Source organism: Antechinus flavipes, chromosome 3 (genome assembly GCF_016432865.1).
Source record: "Antechinus flavipes isolate AdamAnt ecotype Samford, QLD, Australia chromosome 3, AdamAnt_v2, whole genome shotgun sequence".
Taxonomy (NCBI): Eukaryota; Metazoa; Chordata; class Mammalia; order Dasyuromorphia; family Dasyuridae; genus Antechinus; species Antechinus flavipes.
In genome coordinates this window covers 329,770,986-329,796,617 of record NC_067400.1, presented here as the reverse complement: position 1 = coordinate 329,796,617, position 25,632 = coordinate 329,770,986, and positions in this window count along the sequence as shown.

Here is a 25,632-nt window from a genome sequence, read left to right as displayed (position 1 = left end):
AGTAAGCAGAAAGCCAGGAGAATTCAGTCTCACTGAAGTCATAAAATATATTTTGTTAAAAAAAAAAAAGGTAGGGGGGAAGCTGCCATATTTTACTTTGTAAAGAGGTCTAAAATTATGAGAAATAAGACTATTGGATTTGGCTATTCAAAGGCCACTGGTAACTTTTAAGAGATTGATTTCAGGTCAATAATGAATTTCAAGGCCTTGATTTCAAGAGGTTAGAGACAAAATGGGTGTTATGCAAGTGGAGGTAGTAAGTAAAAACTATTTTTTAAAAGATGTTTGAAGTGCACATAATTCCTTGTGCTGAGCAGTATTTTCTTTCATTTGTCTTAATCCTATCTTTCTTATTTCAATATTTTTCAAGTCTTAGTATTCTAAGTTCATGGTCCTGTCTATTCCTTCCATATTTTACAGATTTTGATTATTTCACCTCCTCAAACTCATATTTCAAAGTGGAAAAATCTTTTTAATTTGTCCTCACAAAGCAGTCCCCACCCCCATACCTTTGATCATTTTAGCTTTTCTGAAACCTGTAGACACCTGATGATCATAGATTTATTATGGTTGGTTTCAAAGGAACAATCAGTTTTAAGGGGGGGGGGGAGTATTAGTCCTTTCTTTCCCTGGAATTTCTTAGATAAACAGCAAAAGATGGCACCAGAGCTAAGACAAACAGCATCAGCAAAATCTATTCAAAGGTAAATGGTTTGAAGATCTGTCTTAGAACTTCTTATCACTTGAAAAGACTACAAATGGGTAATTTCTCTAGGAAGAATTTTCTCTTTTAGCTAGAAAAGCAAAACAAAAGGAATCTTCAGAGAAGAAAAAAAAAAAGTGGGCACATCTTTCCCCATAATCCTTAGATAAGTGCATAGGAGGAATCTTTTGAAATGTAATTACGCAGAAAAATTAGCCTTAACTGGGAAGGAAATGCATGTTAGAGAGTTGGGCAGCTAGTACAGTGAGTTTGGAATGCAGTATCAATTTATGGGGGAAGGTAGAGGAGATAATTTAATACATGATGAACACATGTGATTTAAGAAGTAGAAGAAGCCTCAATGATCACCAGTCTTGTGGTTCCAAAAGAGTATGTAAAGGGTACTGGAGTGCTTTGAATTTTGCTAAGCCCCGTACCATGAAATTTTAGATTGTTATATTATTACAAATGAGAGGAAATTTACAAATAATTGTGTTTAATATAAATTTTACTTGCCCATTGTATATATGTATGCATAGTTAAGTAAAATACTTTTAAATAAGTGAAAGTTGTCTCTAACACATATGCACTAACCTCAAAAAAAAAATTGGCCCTCTAACTCAAAAAGAATTCCACAAAAAGCGCTGCTCACATTAAAAAGAAATTGCTAATGCAAGAAGCCTCCTAGACTCTGGTCATAGTGTTTTCAATTTAAGTATTCAGTGCATACAAACTCCTCATACCCCAGGAAACTATGTTATAAAAAGAATCAAAAACAAAAGCAAATTTGAGAACCACATATTTATTCCCACTTCTTCACTTTAAAATAGAGAGAATTGCTAGAGAGGTTAAGTAACATGACCAAGTAACAAATGAGTCAGATTTTGAACCACGTTCATTTGACTCCAAACTAATCCTTTTACAACTCCAAAAGAATTAATTAAAATACTTTAAGTTTACTTATATGAATTGATGCAAAGTGAAGTGAGCATAACCAAAAAAACATTTTACTCAGTAATAGCAAAATTGTACAATGATAAACTATAAATGACTTAATAATTTTCAGCAATACAATATTCAAGAGAATTCTAAATACTCCTGATGAAAAATGCTATCCATATCCAGAGAAAGAACTAGAATTCTCTGAATGTAGATTAAAAGCCTACTATTTTTCACTTTTTGTGTGGTTTTTTTCCCCTTTAGGTCTCTTTTTTAGCTCTTTTATAATATAATGCAATATGAAAATAAGTTTTGCTTGCTCAAACATGCATAAACTATATCAAATTGTTTACTGTCTTAAGAAAGGAGTGAGGGGGGGAAGAAAATTAGGAACTCAAAAACCTTTAAAATGATTGTTAAAGATCATCTTTTTATATAAATGGAGGGAAATGTTACTTTAAATACTTTAAAGTCTTTTTTTTTTAAAGGAAATTTGGATTGAATGACTTAGCCACTATCATACAGTTAATAAATATCTAAAGTCAGATTTAGACTCTGGTCCTCTATAAGTTTTACAAAGCACCTTCATTACCACAGTCTTTTCTCTTTGAGTGTTAATATACATTCCCATATTACAGCAGAGGAAATGATGTTTCAGAGAGAATAAATGACTTATTTATTTCAGTCAAAAAAATTATCATTTGGTAGAGCAAATGCTTGAATCCAGATTCTTTGATTTAAAAACTTAATGTCTTGCAATTTGAGGTAGGATGATAAATCTGCAAGCAATATTTGGACCATGGGAATTTAGAGAGTAGATAGATTTCTATCTAACTCTGATTTTTATAGTGAAATTGAAGACTTCAAATAACACCTCCCCTAGATAATACAAAATGAGAAAGAGGAATATTTACAACATATTTTGAATCTTCATAGAGTTCCAGTGAAACTATGATAGTGATGTAGTATAGTAGATGAATCACCAGACTAAGTCAGGATGATCCAAGTTCAAATTTGGCCTCAAACTTCCTAGTTGTGTGACAAGTCACTTAATCTCTGTTTGCCTCAGTTTCTTCCTCTATAAAATGGGGATAATAAAAATATTTCTCTATCAGGGTTGTTATGAGGATATAATGAAATAATAATTGTAAAGCACTTTGCAAATGTTAATGCCATATATATATATATGTATGTGTATATATACATATATATATGTTAGTTATTATTATTATGCAGTTTTCAACTTAACTACACTACAGCTATGACAGAAACTGTTAAAAGTGGCATGTAAAATCAAATGTATTAAAGTTTAATATTATACATTTCAGCAATGTACAATTATAATGTTCTTAATTACAAATGTTAGGAAAAAACAAAAATAGATAATGTAGATGAACAAGTATCACCCCCAGACCTCATGTTCAAATAAGCTATGAAGAATATTTATTATCCAACTATCAGAAAGATTACATATTACTTCCATAACTGTATATTTCAAAGTGAAGCCTGTACAAAGATTTAATGAAGACCCTTTATGTACATTTAGAACATTTAACTCCATAATTTGGCCACTCCCTCTAATTGTGCAGATAGAAACTCACCTACATAGTCTCATCTGATGCAATCCTTGTGTATATCCTCCCATAATTCTTCTGGAAGTCCTCCTCTCTTTTCTGAACAATCCTTGTGCTCTTCTATAGAATAGAGATAACAATATATTTGCTCTTCCAGATCTCTGTTTTTTTCAGACTATTCTTGTGCCTGAAATGTTCTTCCTCCACATTTTTATTTGATTTGTCCATTTATTTTTCACAACCCAACTCTAATGTCCTCCTTTTCAGAAAACTTTCCATGATCATTCATGTGTCAGTAATTATCTTCCCTTCTGAATCCAATATATAAGAAGTTCTAATAAACATACATAAAATGTCTAGCATATTTATCTGCCTCTCTTCCGATCTTCCCCACCCATCACTAGTCTTTAAGTTTCTAGAACATTAAGAACCACATCTGAATCTTTCCCAGGGCTTATTTATTTATTTTGATTTTTTTTTTTTGGACTTGGTGAAAGAGGAGAATTGTTGCCTAATCACTAAATGGGTATGGCCCCTCAATCAAACGACCTGTTGAAGACTTTAGTTTAAAAAAGCCAAGGTCTCCCATTATATACAGGACCATTTCCAGTTGTCCTGATCTATATCTGATCCCAAAGGCTCTGGAAGGGAAAGTGAGGCAGGTGATCTTGCATAGGTGTCTCTCACTTAAATCTAATTCACTTGCATATCATGACAACACGTAATGTTCTTGGTTTTCTGGAGGTCTTGGGAACAGCCTTCCCATCACTTCAGTAATGACCATGAGAATAGCCAAGTGTTAAAGTCCAAATCCTTTGTTATCTCCTTCACCATCTAGTTTCCTTGCTTGGGGTCCAGGCTAGCTTTTTTAAAGGCCTTCCAGACTCCTGGTTTCAGTGGAAAAGCCAAGAAGGAGAGCCAGCCATCATGAGGCTAATGAAGATGGAATGAATCAGTCTCTGAGTCTCTTCTGAGTCTGTCTCTGGCTCTGTCTCTGAGCCTCTCAGTCTCCCAGAAGAGCCACGAAGAGCCTGATGGAAAATGGAATGAATGTCTCTCCTTGGCTCCCACAGCTTGAGCTTCTGCCTCCAGTTCTTTGTCTTCTCTGGCTCTGACTCTGGCTGAGTTTGAGCTTATATGCTCTCTTATAATACATTATCTTGTAGAACTATATTAAGTACTAAGTGCACGTACTTAACTAGAGAACTATTAAGCACCATGTTAAACTAGATTGCCATTGTCTTTATCAATTTCACTGACTTAACACCTTGTAAGAATCCTTGTTTCAAGTTCAGAGTTCTGGCCCATAACAACATATGTACAAACAGATCCAGAGATGAACATACACACATAAAGAGGAATATTTTCCTTCCCTTCCACTTTCTTAATCTATAGAAATACTTAGGAAGTAGATCTTCATCTTCCCTGCTCATCCTCCTGACCTGTATTTTGCCAGGAGCATCCCCAAATCAATGTCATCACTGTTTCCCCCCCAGAAAAAGTCACAGAGCTTTGAGAGATGTCTGAATACTAATAATCAGTGATTTTTTTCAAGCTTCTAGATCCATGGAAAGCACTTACAAAACATACCATTCAGGTGAAAAATATGACCCATGATTTCAGAGTTATAATGTTTCTCCCTGTTGATGGTAGAAACTTGTTTTACAGTGAGAATAATGGTTTTTATTTTGACTCCTGAGAGATCTCTTATGAGTACAGAGACTAATAGGAATGGGAAGTTTTGTTGTTTGACCCTAGGTTTGAGGTGTTACATAGTGAAGAGTCATGTCCCCTGTTCAAACAGGGAAACTCTGAAATAGTTCTCTCTGCAATCCTAAGATCGAATGTACCACAAGGAAGACCTTAGTCTATCAGAAAGGGCAGCCATTATCTCTGATGGGAACTTAGAGAATAGCATATAGAGCTTTACATAGAGTAATTACCAATACTACTCACAACAGAAGAAAGTCACAGAGGAAGCATGAATTGAGAAACTGTGAAGTTTAAGAGGTTTATCTTTTTATGATTTTTCACTTGATTCAATTGTGTCTTTGTGAACCCATTTGGAGTAATCTTGGCAGAGATAATAGAGTGGTTTTCCATTTCCTTCTCCAGTTCATTTTAATGATGAAGGAATGGAGACAAATGTGGTTAAGTGATGTTCTCAGGGTCACCCAGCTAGTGTGTGTCTGAGGCTGAATTTGAACTCAGGACTTCCTGACTCCAGTGTGGAGTTTTTAGCCACTGTGCTATCTAGCTTTCAAAGAAACATGTCTAAATCATGTCACTGTAAGTCACTAATAAATGACTAATACCAAGTCTTTGGGAAATGTTTGCTTGTGAACATACATAATTTTCAATTAACTTTGTTATGAGTCCTATTCTTTTGAGTTTTGTGAAGGTGTGCTTGCAAAGGGGGCTGATCACAACACCTTAGATTGTATCAAACAATAAGTAAACAGATCTCTAGGTGGGGACAAAAGCCAGACATAGGAAAAATACCCTTTAATGTTTATGGACCCTTTCCATCATGTGAGAATATCTCACTTAGACAAAACTTATTGACTATTGACTTAAATATTTTTTTCTTCCAACTTTGAGGCTGTTAATGAACTTCTGCACTGATAAACAGAGAAGGGGAAGAAAATGTGAAAAGAAGTGATAGCTTAATGTCCCTGACTCAAAAAACTGGTCAAACTGCTTCATGTGGTCCTTAGCCCAAATTGTTTGGAAGGACATAGGGTAATGGGGGACTGATGAGAGAAATAGTAGAAGGTGAGAGAGAAATGCAGAAGGGGAAGTAAAAGAATACCAAAGACAAACTTTGACAATTTCACAATTTTGTCTGTGGAATCTCCTGAGGATTCTCCTACAGAGAAGACCCTGGATCTAGTCTTAGCTATTCCATTAACTAGCTGTACAACCTTGGGCAAATCATTTTAACCCAGGGCTCTCAGTTTTTCTTTCTCTAAGATGGCATGTCTTTTGATCTTTTGCAAGATGTTTCAGTTTAATACTATATAATTCTATAATTCTACCTCTTCATCTTCCTTTGTCTTACAGTTCAAGATTTAGGAATATATTGTTGTTTCTATAATTCAGCCACATTATGGGTTTAAATAGGATTTTATGGGTCGACTTAAAAACTTAAGTCATCATTTTTCAATATTCTTTGTGCTGACGCACACATTACAGTTTCCAATAAGATTATAGAGTGGTATAACCTAAGAAGTATCTGTATGTGCCACTAATCTAGGGTAGGAAATACAACCTCATATGCCCCTACCTCTATCCCCCCCAAAAAAAAGTGGACAAATTTGGTATCATTACTCTGATATATAAGAAAAATACCAATAGACATTTCAAAATAAGCAAAGTTAATTTCTCAAATTTCAATGTTTAAGTAAGAGAACAAATTAAGGCATGCAAAGCTAATTTGATGAAAGACCTTAGTTCCAATTTGAGGTCTGACTTATGAAATAGGAAGCTGATCCTCCCAATGGAGGGGAAAGGTCCCTCAGAGAGACAGATTCATCTTAGACATGAGCACCTGGATGTAAAATTGGTAACAAAGAGGATGCTTTAATTTCCTCCATGATAGGGTTATCTTCATGGATGAGGGCATTCAGAGCCAGAAGGGAATCTATCTAACAAAGAAGAGAATATCTTCAGGAGCAAGTTGGATTAAATCAGACTGGATAACTGTGTGGATATGAGTATAAATGTAGTATAAATGAACAGCATTGCTGTTTAGGGACAAGATGAGAAAGGCTAAAATAAGAAGGATAAGCAACAAGTAAGTAACATAAAGGAGAAACCTATGAATTCATTTTTTTCTAATTCTTTTATAAACTAAGGATGACCAAAGGAGATGTTACTATCTAGAGAATCATGAAAGGAAATCTAGTAAGATAAGATTTGAAAAAAAATCCTTATATTTAGCTCTTCTTTGAGCTAAAATCCCACATTTATACCTGCATAACCCACTGGTTATTCAAACTCAACATGCCCTTAAATCCAGGTCTCCATCTAGCTTTCTTGTTTCTGTTTATGGGATCACTATTCTCCTAAAAACTGTCATAACCATAATCTCAAAGTCATATCTGACTTATTATTATCCTATCTTCAATATGAAGATTTTATGTTATCCTAAATGTGATTTTTAAAAACCAATATTAATATGATCACTTTAATAGCAATTACTTCCTAAACTTTTTTCCTCCCCCCACCTGCTAAATGAGGGCCAATAGATTCATATCACATTAGATCTCTCCACCAAAGATTTGTTTTATATAATCACTATATGCTAAGCAATCTAATCCAACAAGCATTTATTAAATATCTACTTTTGTAAGGCATTGCGCTAAGCACTAGAAATACACAGACAAGATAAAAATGGTCTCTGTCTTCAAGGAACATACATAGTTGCTCCTATCTTTTGGCAGAGAAAAATTATTTTATTACTAAGCTCTAAGCATACCTCCCTGGTGCCCCAGAGTATAACAAAATTTTGCTGAGCATGCCCTTCTCTGGGGCCCTATATTATTTCCACTGAAAAGATATTTAATTTTTACCTTTTGCAAAGATTTTCTTTTCCCTCTCCCCATTCAACTTGTTGCCCTCTAATATTTATGTCAATCTTGTTATTGAACAAGTGGTGTTGATTCCTTTCCTATAACTTGTTGCCATTTTTGAATGTTTGCTCTCCCCATCGTCGGTGAGAGAACTATTATTTTTATGCATACTAGCCTGTAGATGGGTTCTATTTTTGTTCATCAGGAAATCCGAACAGTTCCATGGTCAAACAAACAAACATTGTGATGCATTATCATTTTAGGGTCCCACTCATTCTCTGGCATGATTTCTTCCTGAGGAAAAGCATTTTCTGAAGATCAATGGCTTCAGAAATAGAGGTAATACTGTGAAGAAATAAATAGAGAATTTGGGAATCAGATCATATATTTGACCTAGAAACTCAACAGAGTATTGATAAGATTTATCAAGAATTATCAAGAATCTTCTGCAGTTCTCTTTGTGCCTGAATAATGCTGTTGTTGTTTTTATTATGTTTAACTCTTCATGACCCTTTTTTGATATGTTCTTGACAAAGATACTGGAGTGTTTTGCATTTCCTTCTCCATATTATTTTGTAGATGAGGAAACTGAGGCAAATAGGGCTAAGTGACTCACCCAGGATTACACAGCTAGATAATGTCTAAGAGGATTCAGAGTTACAAAGATGAATCTTCCTGAGCTTCATGTTCTATCCACTGTACCATCAAATTGCCAAAAGCATAGCAAGACTAATCTTAATGATAACTTCATTCTCAAAAGGTAGAAATAAACATGGAAAAATTCCATTCTGGATATGATTCTCATTAATTGTTGAGATGGATGTTATGAGAACCCCATAAAAAAAAAAAAAGTGATCACTTTTTCTTAGAACTTGCGATAGGGGAAATTCAGGAATTGTCTAACACGCACCTGAAACTTGGAGATAATAGATTTCAAAGAACTCACAAGTAGAATAAATTGGATTTTTCAACTATGATTCTGCAAGGTAAGTTAGCCCAGGGATAATGGAAAACTCTCAAGGATAAATTCTAAAGATGTCAACAAAAATTCTAATGAGGAATTGTCTAACAACACTAATGCAGATGTCAACTATTAAGATTTTTTTAAAGACATATACTGAAGGTGGAAGCAAAAGAATGAATGCAAAAGAATGGCATGATCTTGTAAGAATAATGCCACTACATCTGGAACTCAGAACTAAGGCTTTTAAGGAAATCTAAGAACCACCAAAAAAAAAAAAAAATACGTTGAATTGTTTTAAAAATAAAATTTTAAAAAATAAGCCTAAGAAAAGAAGAAAAAAAAAAACTACTGCTTTAAACAAATGGAATTATGAAAAAAAAACAAGGATGGAAGAAAGTCAAGGGTGTTTATCTTTCAGTTGGTTTCTCTTTTTTTGCACTGAAAAGAATGGAACAAAAATGACTAATAGGTGGGTGATACTTCAAGTCAAAGAAGAAAAAGTACCAAGATAGAACCTACTTGCTCTCAGTGAGTATAAGTTACTGAGTTCAAACAAATTATATCCTTGGGTATTGAAAAACCAGGAGGATGTGATTATACTCACAGTGATCTTTGAATGATTGTTAGTGTGTGAGGGAGGGAGGTGACAAAAGTACCAAAGGAATAAAAAAAATTAAATTTCCCATTTAAAAAAAAATTGATGAGAATGGAGCTTGCAAACTACAAACCATAGAACTTGACTTACATACCTGGGGGGAAGGAGGAAGAGGGAAAGAATAGAGTATAGCAATTTTAAAAAGAGTTACTGAATATCTAGAAAGGAAATGGTGACTATAAAGAAGTAATATCAAGAACAGTTCTGTATGCTGGGTAGTTGTAACTTTATAGACTCTCTCTTTTGCTTTCTGTAAAAAAAATGAAATTACTTAGCCAATTAAAGAAAAGAAGAAAAATTGATAAAGTGAAAAGATTGGCCTAAATTTTTAAAACTGATTTAAATTATTTGCTACCACTTAGACAAGCCCATAAATTAAAGATAGATGCTGTTAAAGATTTTTATTTGAAAAATAGAAAGTAGCTATTTAGAGATGAATTTTAGAGATGTGGAATGCTGAAAGAGCAAGAAGCTATAATGGAGGTATAGAAAACCATTTACTTTTTGGGCTCCCTGAACCCAGTATGCCTTAAGTCCCATACACAAAGCATTAGTAGAACATGTCAAAGAAGCAAGCACTTATTATTCAGGGTATAGAACACATGTCAAATTGCTTTAAACTAAATACATCTCAATAGTGGTTTTAACCACACTTGATGGGAACATGTAACTGAGCTTGTAAATAATAGCATTTAAAGGCAGGGGTTGGAATTACATTCCTCTAGACAGCTATTTTGTAACAGAGCATAGAACCCACTTGCTGTAATGCTATGCATTAAACAACACTTATGCTGCTAAAACTAGCATCAGAATTGCACATAAACATTGCTGCCATGATCTCAATGGGACTCTGGAGTGCAAGGAGAACTTTTGGAACTAGCCAAGTGGGGAGAAAAGACACTTCATGTCTTATACATGATATCTTATGCATGGCAAACCAAGAAACACTTGCATGGAATAATTCACCAGAAATACACACAACTCACCCCCAGATTCCTCAAATAAAAAAACAACCCTTCGCCAGCCAAAATAAAACTGGATCCATATCTCTTAGCGATAATGTGCCTTGCAGAAGAAAGAAATGATACTGAATAGAGAATTAAGATTTGGGGTTAACTCAAATCCATAACCACCTGAATATGGCAGAAATAATTCCTTTTCTTAGAAAAATATGAATGCCATGCTCTCTTAGGTCTTTTCCAGTGTTAGTATTCTGTGGGGACTTGTATGCCTGTGAAGTCTGGACAGTATGTCAATGCCATAATAGGAAACTGAATCACTACCATTTGAATTGTCTTAGGAAGATTCTGACGATCACCAGGCAGGATGAGGTACCAGACACTGAGGTCCTTTCTCAAACTTAACTGCCAAGCATTCCAACTCTGCTTCAGCAAGCACAACTCTACTGAGTTGGCCACATTGTTTAAATGTCAAATGTATACTTGCTAAAAAAAAAAAAAAATTTATGGAGAACTCACAAAGGGCAAGTACTCACACGATAGTGAGGGGAAAAAAATGGTACTAGGGCACTCTCAAGGTAGCTCTTAAAACCTTTAAAATTAATTTAAGACATGGGAAACAGTGGCATAGTGTAATGTCCAGACTAGCTCCCTGGAGGGCCTCAGGATGTCAATCAGGATTAATCAAAGTTCTTGGTCTTTAGGGGGAGAAGTGAAGGAGGCAGGCAAGCTTCCACATAGCTTGCCAGAAATATATCCTCGATTCTGGAGTCCAGCGTCTCCAGCTTCTCTCCTCCTTGTCCTGCAGCCCAGTGCCTCTGATTTCTCTCTCCCAGTCTTCCAATCCTTGCCTCTGATTATCTCACCACCAAACATTCAGCAGCACTAATGGTGAGGAGAGCCATGACATCACCATCTCATCTAAATATGTATATAGAGTCATTATCTCACATCGAATAGGTAATTAGTCTTAAGTGTTCTGCTATCTGATTCAAGCATACCTTTTTGGAATGTCAGCCCTCTAAAGCATAGGACCTCCCAGCATGGTGTGCCCTCATAAGAGAAGATGCTGTGCTCTATGAGCAAAGTAGAGTTGAATTAGCCCAGAGGAAATGCTAAATGCACAAAATTAGAGAAGCCACTCCAAATGTTCATATAGACTAATTGTGTCTGACTTGTGGCAGAGCATTCTGAGCGTGTATTGGTCTGTAACTTGACTCTAACATAGGTCATTTTCATTGTCTTCAAAAACAAAGGAAAATAATCATTAACCATTCTGTGAGGGCTTGTAATCAAAGCTAAAGAGATTATATTGGAACTGTATGGAATAACAATCACCAGTTCATAGCCATTGTAAACAAGAGGACCCAATAAATATAGAAATCCATAAATTTGTGTTGTGGCTTTTCTGGCTATCATGTCTGAGGGCAATCTCTGACTGGGGAAGTACATTCCCTATAAATCTTAATTTAGTTAGCTTCCAGTGGAAACAAAATGATTCTACTAGGTAAGATCCTCATATAAGATCCATGAATATGAGCCACTTGAGGTAAGGATTTTTTAGTTGTCATCATACCTGCTTGCTTCCAATTATAGGAATTTACCCCATTCTGAAAGAAAAACAAAAAACAAACTAGGTAAATAGCAACTTTTTGCTAACCCTTCCTGACTCCTATCTTGTCTGGAGTCCCCTTCTGCTCCTTTGGGAAAGCATCCCAGAAGGTATTAAGAGACTCTCTCTACTCCATTCCCCAGAGTCCTGTGTGTATCTCAATTTGGGGGATTGCTAACAAGATCAATATAACCCAAGTCCCTCTGTTTTCTAACTCTTCTCATCTCAGATCAGATTAAGAAAAAGAGAATGCTAAGAAACTTTTAGGGAAAGTCAAATTCTGCCTCACTTGTAGAAATAGTGGAAGCAGCAGTAGCCCACAAAATCTTGCTCAAACACTTCCCTAATGCAGCTTGGGAGAATGGAGATGGAGTTGGAGGTGGGGAGTAGGGGGAAAGTCAGGCTCCATGGAGGGGGTCAGAATTCCCTGAGCCCTGGTACCGAAAACTACCATCAAAGGGAGATCCTGGCACCAGTCACCCCAGCGTTCAGCAAATTTTGTTTAGCAACTCCCTGGAAAGAATTTGGGCACTCCTGGCAGCACCCAGCATGGCAATGTGAGATGAGAAACCAAGTCACCCTCTACATTTGGTAAGTCCACCATTCTCTGTTTCATTAATGAATATGTATTAACTATATAATTTATGGCAAATTATTTTGTCTCTGCCCAGTTTTCTGATTTGTAAAGAAAAATAATAATGATTGTTTTTGTGAGGATCACATGATTGAAAAAGTGCTTAGCATAAAACATACTATATATGTTAACTGCTTTATTGGACATAATTGCTTCATATTTGATAACTTTATGGGTTTTTAGATGTGACCAACATACAATATCAATATTGAGATAAAGTATTTCTATGTATGTACAAAGGAATTTGGAAATTTGTTATTTGAGATATGATAGTTAAAGCAGTTTTAAAGGAGCTCTAATGAAAGTCCACTAAAGGGATATGTAAATTGTTATCTATTTGCACTGATAGTGTTAACAGAAGATTTAAAAGTTTGGGAACTTTAACAGAAAAGCAGTTTGCTACTACTTTAAAAATTTTAGCAATGAAAAGACCCCATCAATAAAGACTTGTACTTAAACTTTTTCCTGGCTCACAAAAGAGAAACAATTTGTGTGAACTGGAAAATAATCAAATGGCAATTCAATTTGTCTAGAACATTTATTCACAATTTAGGGAATCTCATTAACTAAAGTTTTGTCAATTTTAAAATCGGTTATATCTCAATTTTAAGAATTGGCTTGTTTTCTCCCTAAAACAAAAATGGAAACTTATTTAAGGGAATAGAAATTACAGCTAAGACTATTTGGAAATAGGCTATTAGGAAAATTCTAAAATTGTTAATTAAGCTATTTGGGGTTATTGTCATCATGTTAAATCTAAAATTGGTAATTATTGTGTGTGGAACAAGAGGGATGAGGAGAAAACCTTATTAGTTCACCTCCAAGTATGAGGTGTTTAACACATTTTCCCCCTTCACAGAGTGGGGAGAGGTATCAAACAGCACAGTCCATGAAAACACTAAAAATAGTTAGGGCAGGCAACAGCAAGCTCAGCCCTTTCTCTGGGGACTCTGTCAACTCTCCTTAATTTGTAACCTTTCCAGTTTTCTTGAAACCATCAGGATAAGCAAGGTCATCAGCCCTGAGAAATGATCCTGTTTAGCATTTATAGTTCCTCAAAGTCCAGCAGCAAGAGATAAAAAGAGAAATTCCATTTAAAATAACTGTTGATAATATAAAACATTTGGGAGTCAAGGCAAAGTCAGGAACTATATGAACACAACTATAAAAGACTTTCTACACAAATAAAGTCAGATCTAAACAAATGGAAAAATATCAAGTGCTCTTGGGTAGGTTGAGTGAATATGATAAAAATGACAATACTATCTAAATTAATCTACTTATTTAGCTCTATACCAATCAAACTACCAAGAAATTATTTTACAGACCTAGGAAAAATAATAACAAAGTTCATCTAGAAGAACAAAAGGTCAAAAATTATAAGGGATTTAATGAAAAAAAAAATGTAAAAGTAGGTGGCCTAGTGTACCAGATCTAAAACTATATTATAAAGCAATGATCATCAAAACTATTTGCTGCTGACTAAAAAAGAGTAGTTGATCAGTGGAATAGGTTAGATGCACAGGACAAAATACTCAATGACTATAGTAATCTAATGTTTGACAAACCCAAAGACCCCAGATTTTGGGAAAGGAATTCACTATTTGACAAAAACTGCTAGAAAAATTGGAAACTAGTATGGCAGAAACTAGGCATTGACCAAGACCTAATACCTTATACTAAGATAAAGTCAAAATGGGTTTATGATCTAGACCTAAAGAGTGATATTATAAACAAATCAGAAGAACATAGGATAGTTTACCTCTCAGATTTGTGGTGAAGAAAAGGATTTGTCACCAAAAAAACAAAACCAAAAAAAAACAAAAACTAGAGATCATTATTGATCACAAAATAGATAATTTTGATTATATTAAGTTAAACAGTTTTTGTACAAACAAAACTAATGCAGATAAGCTTAGAAGAGAAGCAATAAACTAGGAAACCATTTTTGCATTCAAGGGTTCTGACAAAGGCCTCATTTCTAAAATATATAGAGAATTGACTCAAATTTATAAGAATTCAAGCTATTCTCCAGTTGATAAATGGCCAAAGGATATGAACAGACAATTTTCAGGTGAAGAAATTGAAACCATTTCTAGTCATATGAAAAAATGCTTCCAATCATTATTGATCAGAGAAATGCAAATTAAGACAACTCTGAGATACTACTACATACCTGTCAGATTGGCAAAGATGACAGGAAAAGATAATGATGAATGTTGGAGGGGATATGGGGAAACTGGGACATTGATACATTGTTGGTGGAATTATGAATGGATCCAACCATTCTGGAGAACAATTTGGAACTATGCCCAAAGAGTCATCAAACTGTGCATACCCTTTGATCCAGCAGTGTTTCTACTGGGCTTATATCCCAAAGAGATCTTAAAGGAGTGTACATGTACAAAAATGTTTGTAGTGGCAAGAAACTGGAAACTGAGTGGATCCCCATCAGTTGGAAAATGGCTGAATAAATTATGATATATGAATGTTATGAAATATTATTGTTCTGTAAGAAACAATTAGCAAGATGATTTCAGAGAGGTCTGGAGAAGCTTACTTGAACTGATGCTAAGTGAAATGAGCAGAACTAGGAGATCATTGTACATAGCAACAATATTATACAATGATCAATTCTGATGGACATGGCTCTTTTCAACAAGGAGATGATTCAGATCAATTCCAATGATCTTGTGATGAAGAGAGCCATCTACATTCAGAGAGAGGACTGTGAGAACTAAATGTGGTTCACGACATATCATTTTCACTCTTTTTTGTTGTTTGCTTACATTTTATTTTCTTTCTCATTTTTTCTCCAGGTTGATTTGATTTTTCTTGTTCAGCAAGGTAATTGTATAAATATATATGCATATATTGGATTTAACACATATTTCTACCATGTCTGACATATATTGGTCTACTTGCCATCTAAGGGAGGGGGTGGAAGAAGGAGAGGAAAAATTGGAACACAAGGCTTTGCACCAGTAATATTAAAAAATTATCCATGCCTATGTTTTGAAAAATAAAAAGCTTTAATTAAAAAAAAAGGATTTGTGGAATAAGGATTTACAAACTTGTATAATGATTGATCCTTTGCACCAGGGTAAGTTTAAACATATAAAACTTTAAACAAAGTCTCCTGTGTAAGTCCTCGTGAACTCAATGCTGTCATTAGTAGAATTTGCTATTAGAGATAAAATCTCTTAGGACTGTTACTGATATTCTTTTGAATTTTTAATTTGATTACCTCATCGTTAAATCAGTAATCCCACCATTCAAGAGAAATTCCATAAATTACTCAGAGGAATGCCTTCTTGACTGTCACAGGTGGATGTTTTAACTGTGCAAGTGTTGGGAGGACAACCTTAGCCTCTTCTTAAGGTAATTCATTTTCCCAGTTCTGTTTCTTTGTTTCCCACCTAATTATTCCTGAGCCTGGCTCTGAGATGGGATTATTATGGAATGATTAGTTGTTAAACAGAATTAAGGATGATTTATCTTGTCATGTTATGTGGTCTCAGGCTCTGAAGCCTGAAGGACTGTTTTTGTTTTTGTTTTGTTTTTTGCTGAGACAATTGGGGTTAAGTGACTTGCCCAGGGTCACACAGCCAGAAAGTGTTAAGAGTCTGAGGCCAGATTTAAACTTAGGTCTTCTTGGTTTTAGGGCTGGTGCTCTATCCACTATACCAATTAGCTGCCCTTGAAGAAGCTATTTTGACCCTGTTATAAGTATGTCCCTGCTTTTTCCTCTTGTAGTAAATTTCTATAATTAGAGCAAATGATCAGTAAAAGCCATGAGCCAAATGTAAGTATCCCAGGAGACAAAATGCTTTTCTACCTTAGATCTTAAAGATGTTTTCTTTTGCATACCATTGCATTTAAAGATTTGCGATTTCTTTTTGCCCTTGAAGAGGCAAATTCAGGGAAACATAACCCCACCAAATAACATGGGTAATCACGTCCATAACATGGAGATAATTCAGGGCTTCCATGACAGTCCCCATATATTTGGACAGGCACTGGCTTTCCAGTAGGTAAATGATATCTTAATCTGCAGCCTCACTGGGGAGGCTTCTCTGGCTACAGCCATACAAACCTTTAACTTCCAGTCCCTTTCTCCCATCCAAGGCTATGAAGTTTCTTTGTCTAAAGGCCCACCTTGCCTATCAGTCTGTTAAGTTTGGGCCATGAATTAACTCCCACCTCCCTTTTGCTCACAGTGAAGAGGAAGCAATCTTATTATTCCCTGAACCTTCCTTAAAGAAATAGCTGTGTACTTCCTTGAGCATGGCTGGATTTTATACTAACTTTAGTTATTGCCAAGTTCTTCTATGAGTCTATTCAAGGACATTATTCCTCTCAAATGGGGGCCCTGATCAGGCCAAGGTTTTTTCAGACCCTGAAAGCTAAATTAATCTCTTGCCCTGGTCTTAGTCCTACCTAAAGCCTCTTAGGCTGTATCTTGAGGAAAAGCAGGGTCAGGGCCTAGGAGTCTCTACTCAATCTCTAGGACCTTCTCCCAGACCCCTTTCTTATTCTGCAAAAAAACTTGGTGTCTTTGGGGTGACCTCCTGCCTTAAAGCTAGGTGCCACAGCCCTTTTAATTGAGGAATCCTCTAGCTTACTCTAGGTCAACCAATGGAAGTTCTAACCCCCACCAGATTCAGAGAATTTTTGCCCTCACAGTGTTTTAGAATTGGGGAAAGGAATGAAAGTGAACATCTATATTGACATGTTTTGCATTTTCATGAGGCTATATGAGAAAAAAGGGACTTTTGACAGCCAAAATAAGTAAATAATTGCTTCATTAAATATGCAGGGGAAATTAAATAATTATTATAAGCTCTCCATGGACCTAAAGAGGTTTCTGTTATATTTTTTAAAGGACACCAGAAGGCAGATTCACATCAGGCAAGGGGAACAGGCTTGTTGGTTCAGTTGCTAGTTCTCCTGTCTGCCTCTGACTGTGACACTTTTAATTCTCCAACTCTCCAACTCCTACACGCTTTCATAGCCCCCAGTAACAAGCCCTTGCTAAAGAAAGGGGGTACACTCTTTCTCCTTCTGGATGGTTTCAAACACCCTCAAACCAACTTCTAATCCTAGAGACCAGCCAATGAAAACTTCTCTTTGGCCTACACCAAGCTACTCACTTGGAAAAAAAATTCCTCTCCAATCCCTTAGGAGAAACAATAAACAGATATGTCAGATCCTCCCAGTTTGTGCCCAAGTAAATCCTGAAAGGGTTTTAAACCCCACTTCTCCTGAAGCCCACCCAGAGGAGGGTTACACACCTAGGGAAGGACTGATAGATGGATTTTACACTTTCGCCCATGTTCAAGGGCTTTAAGTTGCTTTTCCTCTTTATTAACATCTTTACTAATTGGGTAGAAGCTTTTCCCTTGCAAGACTGAAAAGGCTCAGGAGGTATCAAAGTGTTTGCTAAAAAAGATCATACTTTGATTTGGTCCAGCTCTGTGCAAAATGATAATGGTCCAGCCTTCACTTCTTAGGTAACCCAAAATGTGGCCAAGGTACTTAAAATCACTTACCACCTGCACTCTGCCTAGCATCCTCAGTCTTCTGAGGGGTGAAGAAAATGAATCATACCCTCAAGTGAGTCCTTACTAAACTATTCTTGAAGAGGATTAGGTGAAGAATCTCCATTATGGTTACTTAGAATCTGCATTACAACTTGGGAGAACATTATTGAGTCCCTTTGAATTTCTGTATGAAAGGCCCTTCTTAACTTCTGACATTCTTGTAATTCCAGAACAGCATCTGGTCACTCAGCTTGCCACTCAGTTTGGTGCAGTGCAGAAGACCTTTTCTGAATATGTAAATGAACACCTCTCTAAACCCACAGATGATCATACTCAGACTGTCACCCCTGTAAATCCAGGCAACATGGTGTACTTAAAAACTTGGAAGACTCTGTGGGCTCCTGCCAGTGGGGAGATCACTCCTTTGTAAGGCTAGGAAACTCTATGGGCAGTGGGGGCTTTCAGGATTGTTGGGTGTACCAACAGCATTCTCAAGGCAGCCCACAGATATGATCTGATGCATTATTTGCAAAGGCTCCATTCGTAAATGTCTCCATCTCCATTCTGGATGTCACCCCATTTTTATTAGTTACCCTCCAGGGGAATAACTTTAACCTGACTATCCCATTTTCTTGCTGGAAAGGATCTCTTACCCACATAGCTCAATATCTATATCACAGGTATAGTAACTGTCACTGTGACCCATAATGACCATGTTTACATTCCAGATGTTGGGACATTAATTTGTACCTCTAATACTGTCAGAGCAAGTGAGTGCAACCCCTCTCACACCTGCTGCAATTTCACCTCAGCAATCTGTATTAGCTGTGCAGGTGAACCAAGGGTTCGTATGACTGTGGGCCATCCCTAGAAATAATTGTAGGATATCCATTCCAAAATGATTCTGGCAAACTCACTCATGATGCTTCTATACCACCTTCCTTGTAACTTCTTCAGAATCTCCTGAGAACTATTTGTTTCCTCCAGACTCCAAGCTATGAACTTCCAATTATTTGTTCAACCTGAATACCTTGGGCTGATGATTTTGATGCTCAGCATCTCCTTGAATGCTGCTGACACCACCATATTCAAGTCTTGTGCCTCCCCTCCTCAGTCTGGACCCCACTAGCAGGGATAGCTCTACATCCCTTATCAGCATGATGCAGCTCCAGAAGATGAGATCCCTGTTCCTTTGTCCCAAATGAATTTGGAGGTTCAAACTGCTTGAGAAGGGAAATGAAGGAGTATAGCTTCTAGGGGAGACAGCACTAGGGAGGTCCCTTCTCCAACCTTGGAGGGCTATTGTTCTGGCAATCAATAATTGTAAAGGTCCTCTGGCCTAGGAATATAAAAATATTTCTTCCCTTAGATTTTAGGGAAGATATATTAGTGATCCTGAGTTCCTCTGACCTTAGAATGCTATTGTTCTCATAATCTGTTAATGATTCTAGTCTTCAGCCTTTAGAATATTCCTAGGTCTGGTGGTCAATGATAACTAAATTCCTGAGATCATGCCTCAGTTCCACCTCTAGGCTATAAAATTATCATATCAATGACATGAAGAACTGGATAAATGTGTCTTCTTAACTCCAGGTTTTGCTAAATTCTTTTGGAATTTAATCTGCTTCAATTGGTGTTATAATTAGAATAAATTCTGCCCCTTGACTTGGATATGGGTTCAAGTCTGCAAATTCTTTTGAGACACCTCGCAACACCCAGTCTGTAACCCCCACCTTTTGGACTCCCTTCCCAACCTCAACAGCTGATGCGTGAATTATGTCTTAAGGAAAGGAATTAATTCTAGAAGTTATTTTTCCCACCAGTAAACACTATATAAAGTTGGTATCTAATAAATGTTTATTGAATTGGTCAGAAAAAGATCACATTCCCTGATGCATATAGACCGGGACTGCAACACAAATTTGCAAGGTGGGGGATTGAAGCCAAGTATTGTAATCAATAGAGTGAAAGAAAGCTGTTACCATAGCAAAATATGAAGGGTCAAGATCAGGTAGTCAGCACTTGAACAGCAACCAAATAGAGTGAGGGTACAGATCAAAAACTTTTGAAAAGAGGTGAAACAGATTCAGGAGGCTGGATCAGGGGGAAATATTGAGACAAATTGAGAAGTCAGGAGACTGACAAACAGCTATCAATCCAAGAGCAAACGTTTTACTGAATGACAGTTGTGCTGAATTCATTTTCTGGCAGAATGATATTTAATAGAAGACCTGTGTTCAACAGTCCCAAGTTTCTCTTTCTTAAAGGGGAAATTCTGTTAACCAGAAGGGCCAGGCCACACTAGTTAGAAATAAGAGGTGGATCTCCTCATGTGGTAGTGATTATGAACTATTCTCTCTTATCTATTTTCTTTTCTTTAAGTGTTTTGTCATAATCAATTGACTAGCAAGTTAAGGTGGAAGCTGAGAAGTACCAAAGAACTTTTAGCTCAAACTCCCAGTTAAAATGTCATAAAGGATCTAGAAATGTCATTTTAAATAAGCTTTTTCATACTGGTTCCTGGCTCTCTACATACATCTTTCATTATGTAGCTGGTTTTTTTTTTTTTTTTACAACAATATTAGAAATGGAGGCATAAAAATAACACCTAGATCTGTAGATGTCTTGAGGAAATAAGAAAGTTTGTCTTTAGTAATTGCTCACCTCTTCCTTTAGTGCTCTTCTCATTTTGAGGCTCCTGTCATCTACCAGGCACTCAATCTGTGTTCCATTCCAGTCTGGTTCTCAGCCAGTTGACCATGGAATTGAAGCAAGGTGTTAGCAGATAAAGGATTAAGGCATTATCTCTCTTAACATATTTGCATTTGAATGGGGGGCTACTAAAGACAAGAAAAGCCTTGAAAACCCAAAGGATTGACTTTCTAATGGTGGAATTTTCAGCATTGAGATAAAAAGGATTAGAGATCTGGGGAAAAGGAAGACCTGCTAGGAGCAAACTGACTTCCCAGAATCACATCTCACCTATTAAACTTTCCAACATTTAATCAGGATCTAATTTCAGGGGAAGTGCTTGACAGTAGCAGATGCTGAATAAATGTTTATTGACTGACTAATTGCCATCCAAAGTAAACTTCTCTAAGCTTCTCTTGTGGCTTAAAACAGAAATAAGGGACCTTGAAGGAGTTTGATAGAACCAATAGAATTTCTGAAATTTCTAAAGGAATATGCTATGCAGGCAGCAGGTCACAGGACTAATTGATCATTATGACCTGTCTGTAAATCTACCACATCATGATAGAGACTGCTGTATTAAAATCTCTCTAAGTGGAGATGACAGCCAAAGACAAAACTTGTTTAGACTTTGGAGGGGTTACAGGAGGACACAGCATGGAAGAGGATGACAGAAAGTCCTGCATAATAGTGCTGCTTTTCTGCATCAAACCTGCAGTTTGTGTCAGAATTAGGAACCATCCCATCTCCAAGACTTGATCTCTATCCACTATGCTCTTCATTCACCACATTGTGCTGTCTTTCACTGAAAGGCAGTGGAGGTGAAAAAAGTCTACAGAGAGCTTGGCATAAAACCCACATCATCTCAAAGCATTACTAGATGAAACTGGCAAGAGTACAAGGCATAGAAAGAAAACTGAATGAATTTGTCAGCATTTCTCTAATGATCTATTTTCTTCAACAGTGACAGTGAATCCAACTCATTTGGATTTTAAAACCTCAGTCCCCTATGAGCTAAATGAGGAAGTGGTAATGGCTCTTAGGAAAATGAAGTTGAGAATTGCTGGTGGATTAGACCGAGCCCACTGGAAGAAATGCATGCTGGAGGTGACTTAGCCTTGCAAGTATTGAAGAGTCATTTCATAAAGTATCCCAGAGAGGAGAAGATACCAAAAGAATGGGAAAAAATATTATAGATATTATTCATACACATACAAAATTGCAAGGACTCAATTATTACTAACCTGTATTTCTGCATTCCCATTTCTATAAAACCATTATAAAATGATTTATACATATATCAAGGCTATCCTTGATGAAAATATGAGAAGGGACCAGGTGGGCTTTTATAAAAATTCTCTAGAGCAAACCACATCTTTATAAACAGTTGACTTAAAGGTACTTTAAATACAAGATCCTCTGGTGTTTGTTCTTTGTTGATTGCAAAAAAATCTTTTTGATTCAGTAGAGCAAAATGAAGCCTTAAAGGCTCTCTTCCAGCAAGAAGTCTTACATTTATTTGTAATGATTATTTAATATTTTCAATAGAGAAAACTATTGCAATAGTTCTTCTGTTAACCACCCTCTATTTACTAATATCAAGCCTGTGCAAAAGCAGAGCATTGTGTGATTAACAAAAGGTGCTTATCTTTGTTAGAATGTCCTAAACACAAGGTCCAAAAGAAAGAAGGAAGGAAAGAAGGAAACAAGTATTTTAAAGTGTCTACTATGTGCCAAGCACTGAGCTAAGCATTTTATAAATTTTAATAGTAATAACTACTTTTCAAGGTTGTTGTGAGGATCAAATGATTTTGTAAATATTTGTAAAGTCCTTAGCACAGTGCCTAGCCCTTAGTAGGTGTTTTATAAATGCTAGCAATTTATTATTATTCACAACAACCCTGAAAAGCAGGTGATATTATCTCTATTTCATATTTGAGAAAATTGAGGAAGGTGGAGGTTAATAGACTTGCCTGGGGTCACACAGCTAGAAAGTGTCTGAGGATGAATTTGAACTCAAATCATTCTGACTTCAGTTCAGTACCACTAGGTAGGCTATCTCTGAATGAAAGAAAAAGCATGTGATGTTTTTGTTTGGAAATGCTATTTTCCTGGTTGCATCAAGTCCCAAAACAATTCAAGGTCCCCTCAATGAGATTTATATATATTCCAAAGAAAAGTATATATTGTCCAGGCTATACCACATAGTTGGATAGAAGGTCCATTGCCTCATGAAAAGTTGGACATGACTGAAAAAACAACTCAACAAAAATAGTCATTGCCTCTGCATAGCACACATATGCTTGGGATAAACCCAATTGATAGTTCTTTGGTAGTATCCCACTTTTTTTATAGTCCTTCCAATATTTGTTATTTTTCTCTTTTTTTGTCTCTTTACCAGTCAGATACGTGAAAGTGGGAACTTCAAAACTGCTTTAACTTTCATTATCTAATTATTAGTGACTCGGAACATTCTTCATTTTGTTATTAATAGCATGGATTTCTCTCTTTTGAAAATTGTTCATATCCTTTGACTATTTATATAGTTGGAAATGACTCTCAACCTTATTAATTTTAATCTATCTGGGAATTATCTAAATAATAGTCCATAATGAGTTTTATGTGAAGTATGTGCAACAGACTTTAATTCTAAAGACTATCAAAGGGAATTTGCCAATAAAAAGATCCCTGTCCTATCAGGTACCCTTGTAGAAGGACAGAACTCTGGAAAGGTATACTTGAATCAAGGAGGTTCTTATAGTTAAGCACCTACTCAATGTAATTGATGGGATAATGGTTCTCTAGTTAAACATACTTAATATATAATGATGTAATCACTCTAGTTGGCATATACTTAGAGTGATAAGGTGATATAATGGTTGCAGTAGGCACATGCTCAGTTGTTGTAGTGATGTAATTGTACTGAAGTATTTAAGGACTGAGAATTGAGCGTCTCAGACACAGACACAAAAGAAGACTCAAGACCTCGGAATCTATCTTTGACCAACTTCATGGTGACTCTCCTGTCTTTATCACTTCTCCACCTAAAGACCAAGACTGTGTAGTCCTAGTATAATTCTTCTACAAATCTCATTAGCATTTTCCTTAGCAAGTTGTCTTATCATAATTTCTGTAGCTACATTTTCACCAGTAGTCCATATGATAGCTGTCTGCAGACATCCCACGAAATCAACAAAGAGTTCATTTGGACCTTGTGCTATTTTTGTGAAGTTTCCCCCTCTCTCTTTTCTTCCTGGGAAGGTGCCCCATGCTTTGATAGCAGCAGAAGCAATTTGCTCATATACTGTCAAAGGATTATTAATCTGTGCTAAAGCATCTGCATACTGACCTATACCTGCTAGTTGGTCAAAGGTGATTGGTATATTAACTCTAGTTTGCTTATTTCATTGGTCTTATATTCTACAGAGTTCACTAATACTAATACTCAGAAAGCCACAACAAGTTTTGTTCAGGTCCTAAACATGCCTTTGCTAGAGATATCTAATCATTAGGCATTAAAATTTCAAAAGCCAAATTCTCTAATAACATCTTAACATAAGACGATGTAGACCCATAAAGAGTTCAAGCCTTTTTCCAGATCTTTGATAATTTCCAAATTAAAAGAAGTGTGTCTTCTTCTTTCTTGACCTGAAGAGTCAAACTCTTCAATCACAGAGTATCAAATCAGATGTATCCTGTCCTTCCTCTTTAGTTTTAACTAGTGCCTTTTGTAATTGTGTCATAGGGAGTGGGCAAAGCTGCAACATGGATGCTGCTGATGGTGTCACTGCTCTTCCCACTTTTCCTCTTCCCTCCAATCATGAAGGCAAAAGGAGGATGGTCAGGGTATGGGGAATGCCCTAAGAGCACTCAGTTGTAACTGAGTGAAAGTGAGAAGCACCACACCCCTTAAATTCATCAGTGCTGTACTTAACTCCTTTCTTGTCCAATTCTCCATGCTTTTCAGCTGTTTTGTCAGCACCATCCTCCTCCTGCTCTTTTCCCTCACCCTTCCTTGTTTGGCTGTCTACCTTAAATTTTTTTCCTTTTTTTTTTTTTTTTAGAACAGGTTGGATTCTTTTAAGCCAATTGTATTATATTTTACATAAGGAATTTTTCCTCAGGAATTGAATCAGGACCCATAGCTTCATAATATTAAATTTGTTGCTCTCCCACTATTTCCCACATATCTGCCTCTATTTTTTCTTCCTTAAAGAGCCAAGGAGATGTGCATTCTGATATATTTAAGAACCCAGTGATCTGTCTCTGAGCTACCAACAAGCCTTTCTTCTCTATTAACCTAACTATGCATTCTACACACTTCCTTTGGGATGAGAGAAGTTCTTTTCTTAGTATATGCCTCATTTCAGCTGAAAAACAAAAGTGACTACTTTAGCCCTTATCAATTCTTCCTGCTGGCCTATTTTTATACTCATTCTATTTCCAGGTCATGGGGACTTCTCTATTGAATTCAGTCAATCACGTCAATTGAGCTGATTTGTGCCCTGCCTTGCAAGGTACAAATTGTGTTTCTAGGGCCCCACATTTAGATGCCCAAATGTTTGGGCTAGCTTTCTGGAGGATCTCTGAATTGGCCTTGGTCTTTAGGTGGAGAAGTGATGAAGGCAGGAGAACTACCATGAGGTTGGTCAAAGACAGAGTGTCTGTGACTGAGAGACTCTCAGTTCCCAGTACTCTCAATCCTTAAATACCTCAATACGATTACATCACTACAATAACTGAACATGTGCCTACTGCAACCATTACATTACCATATCACTCTA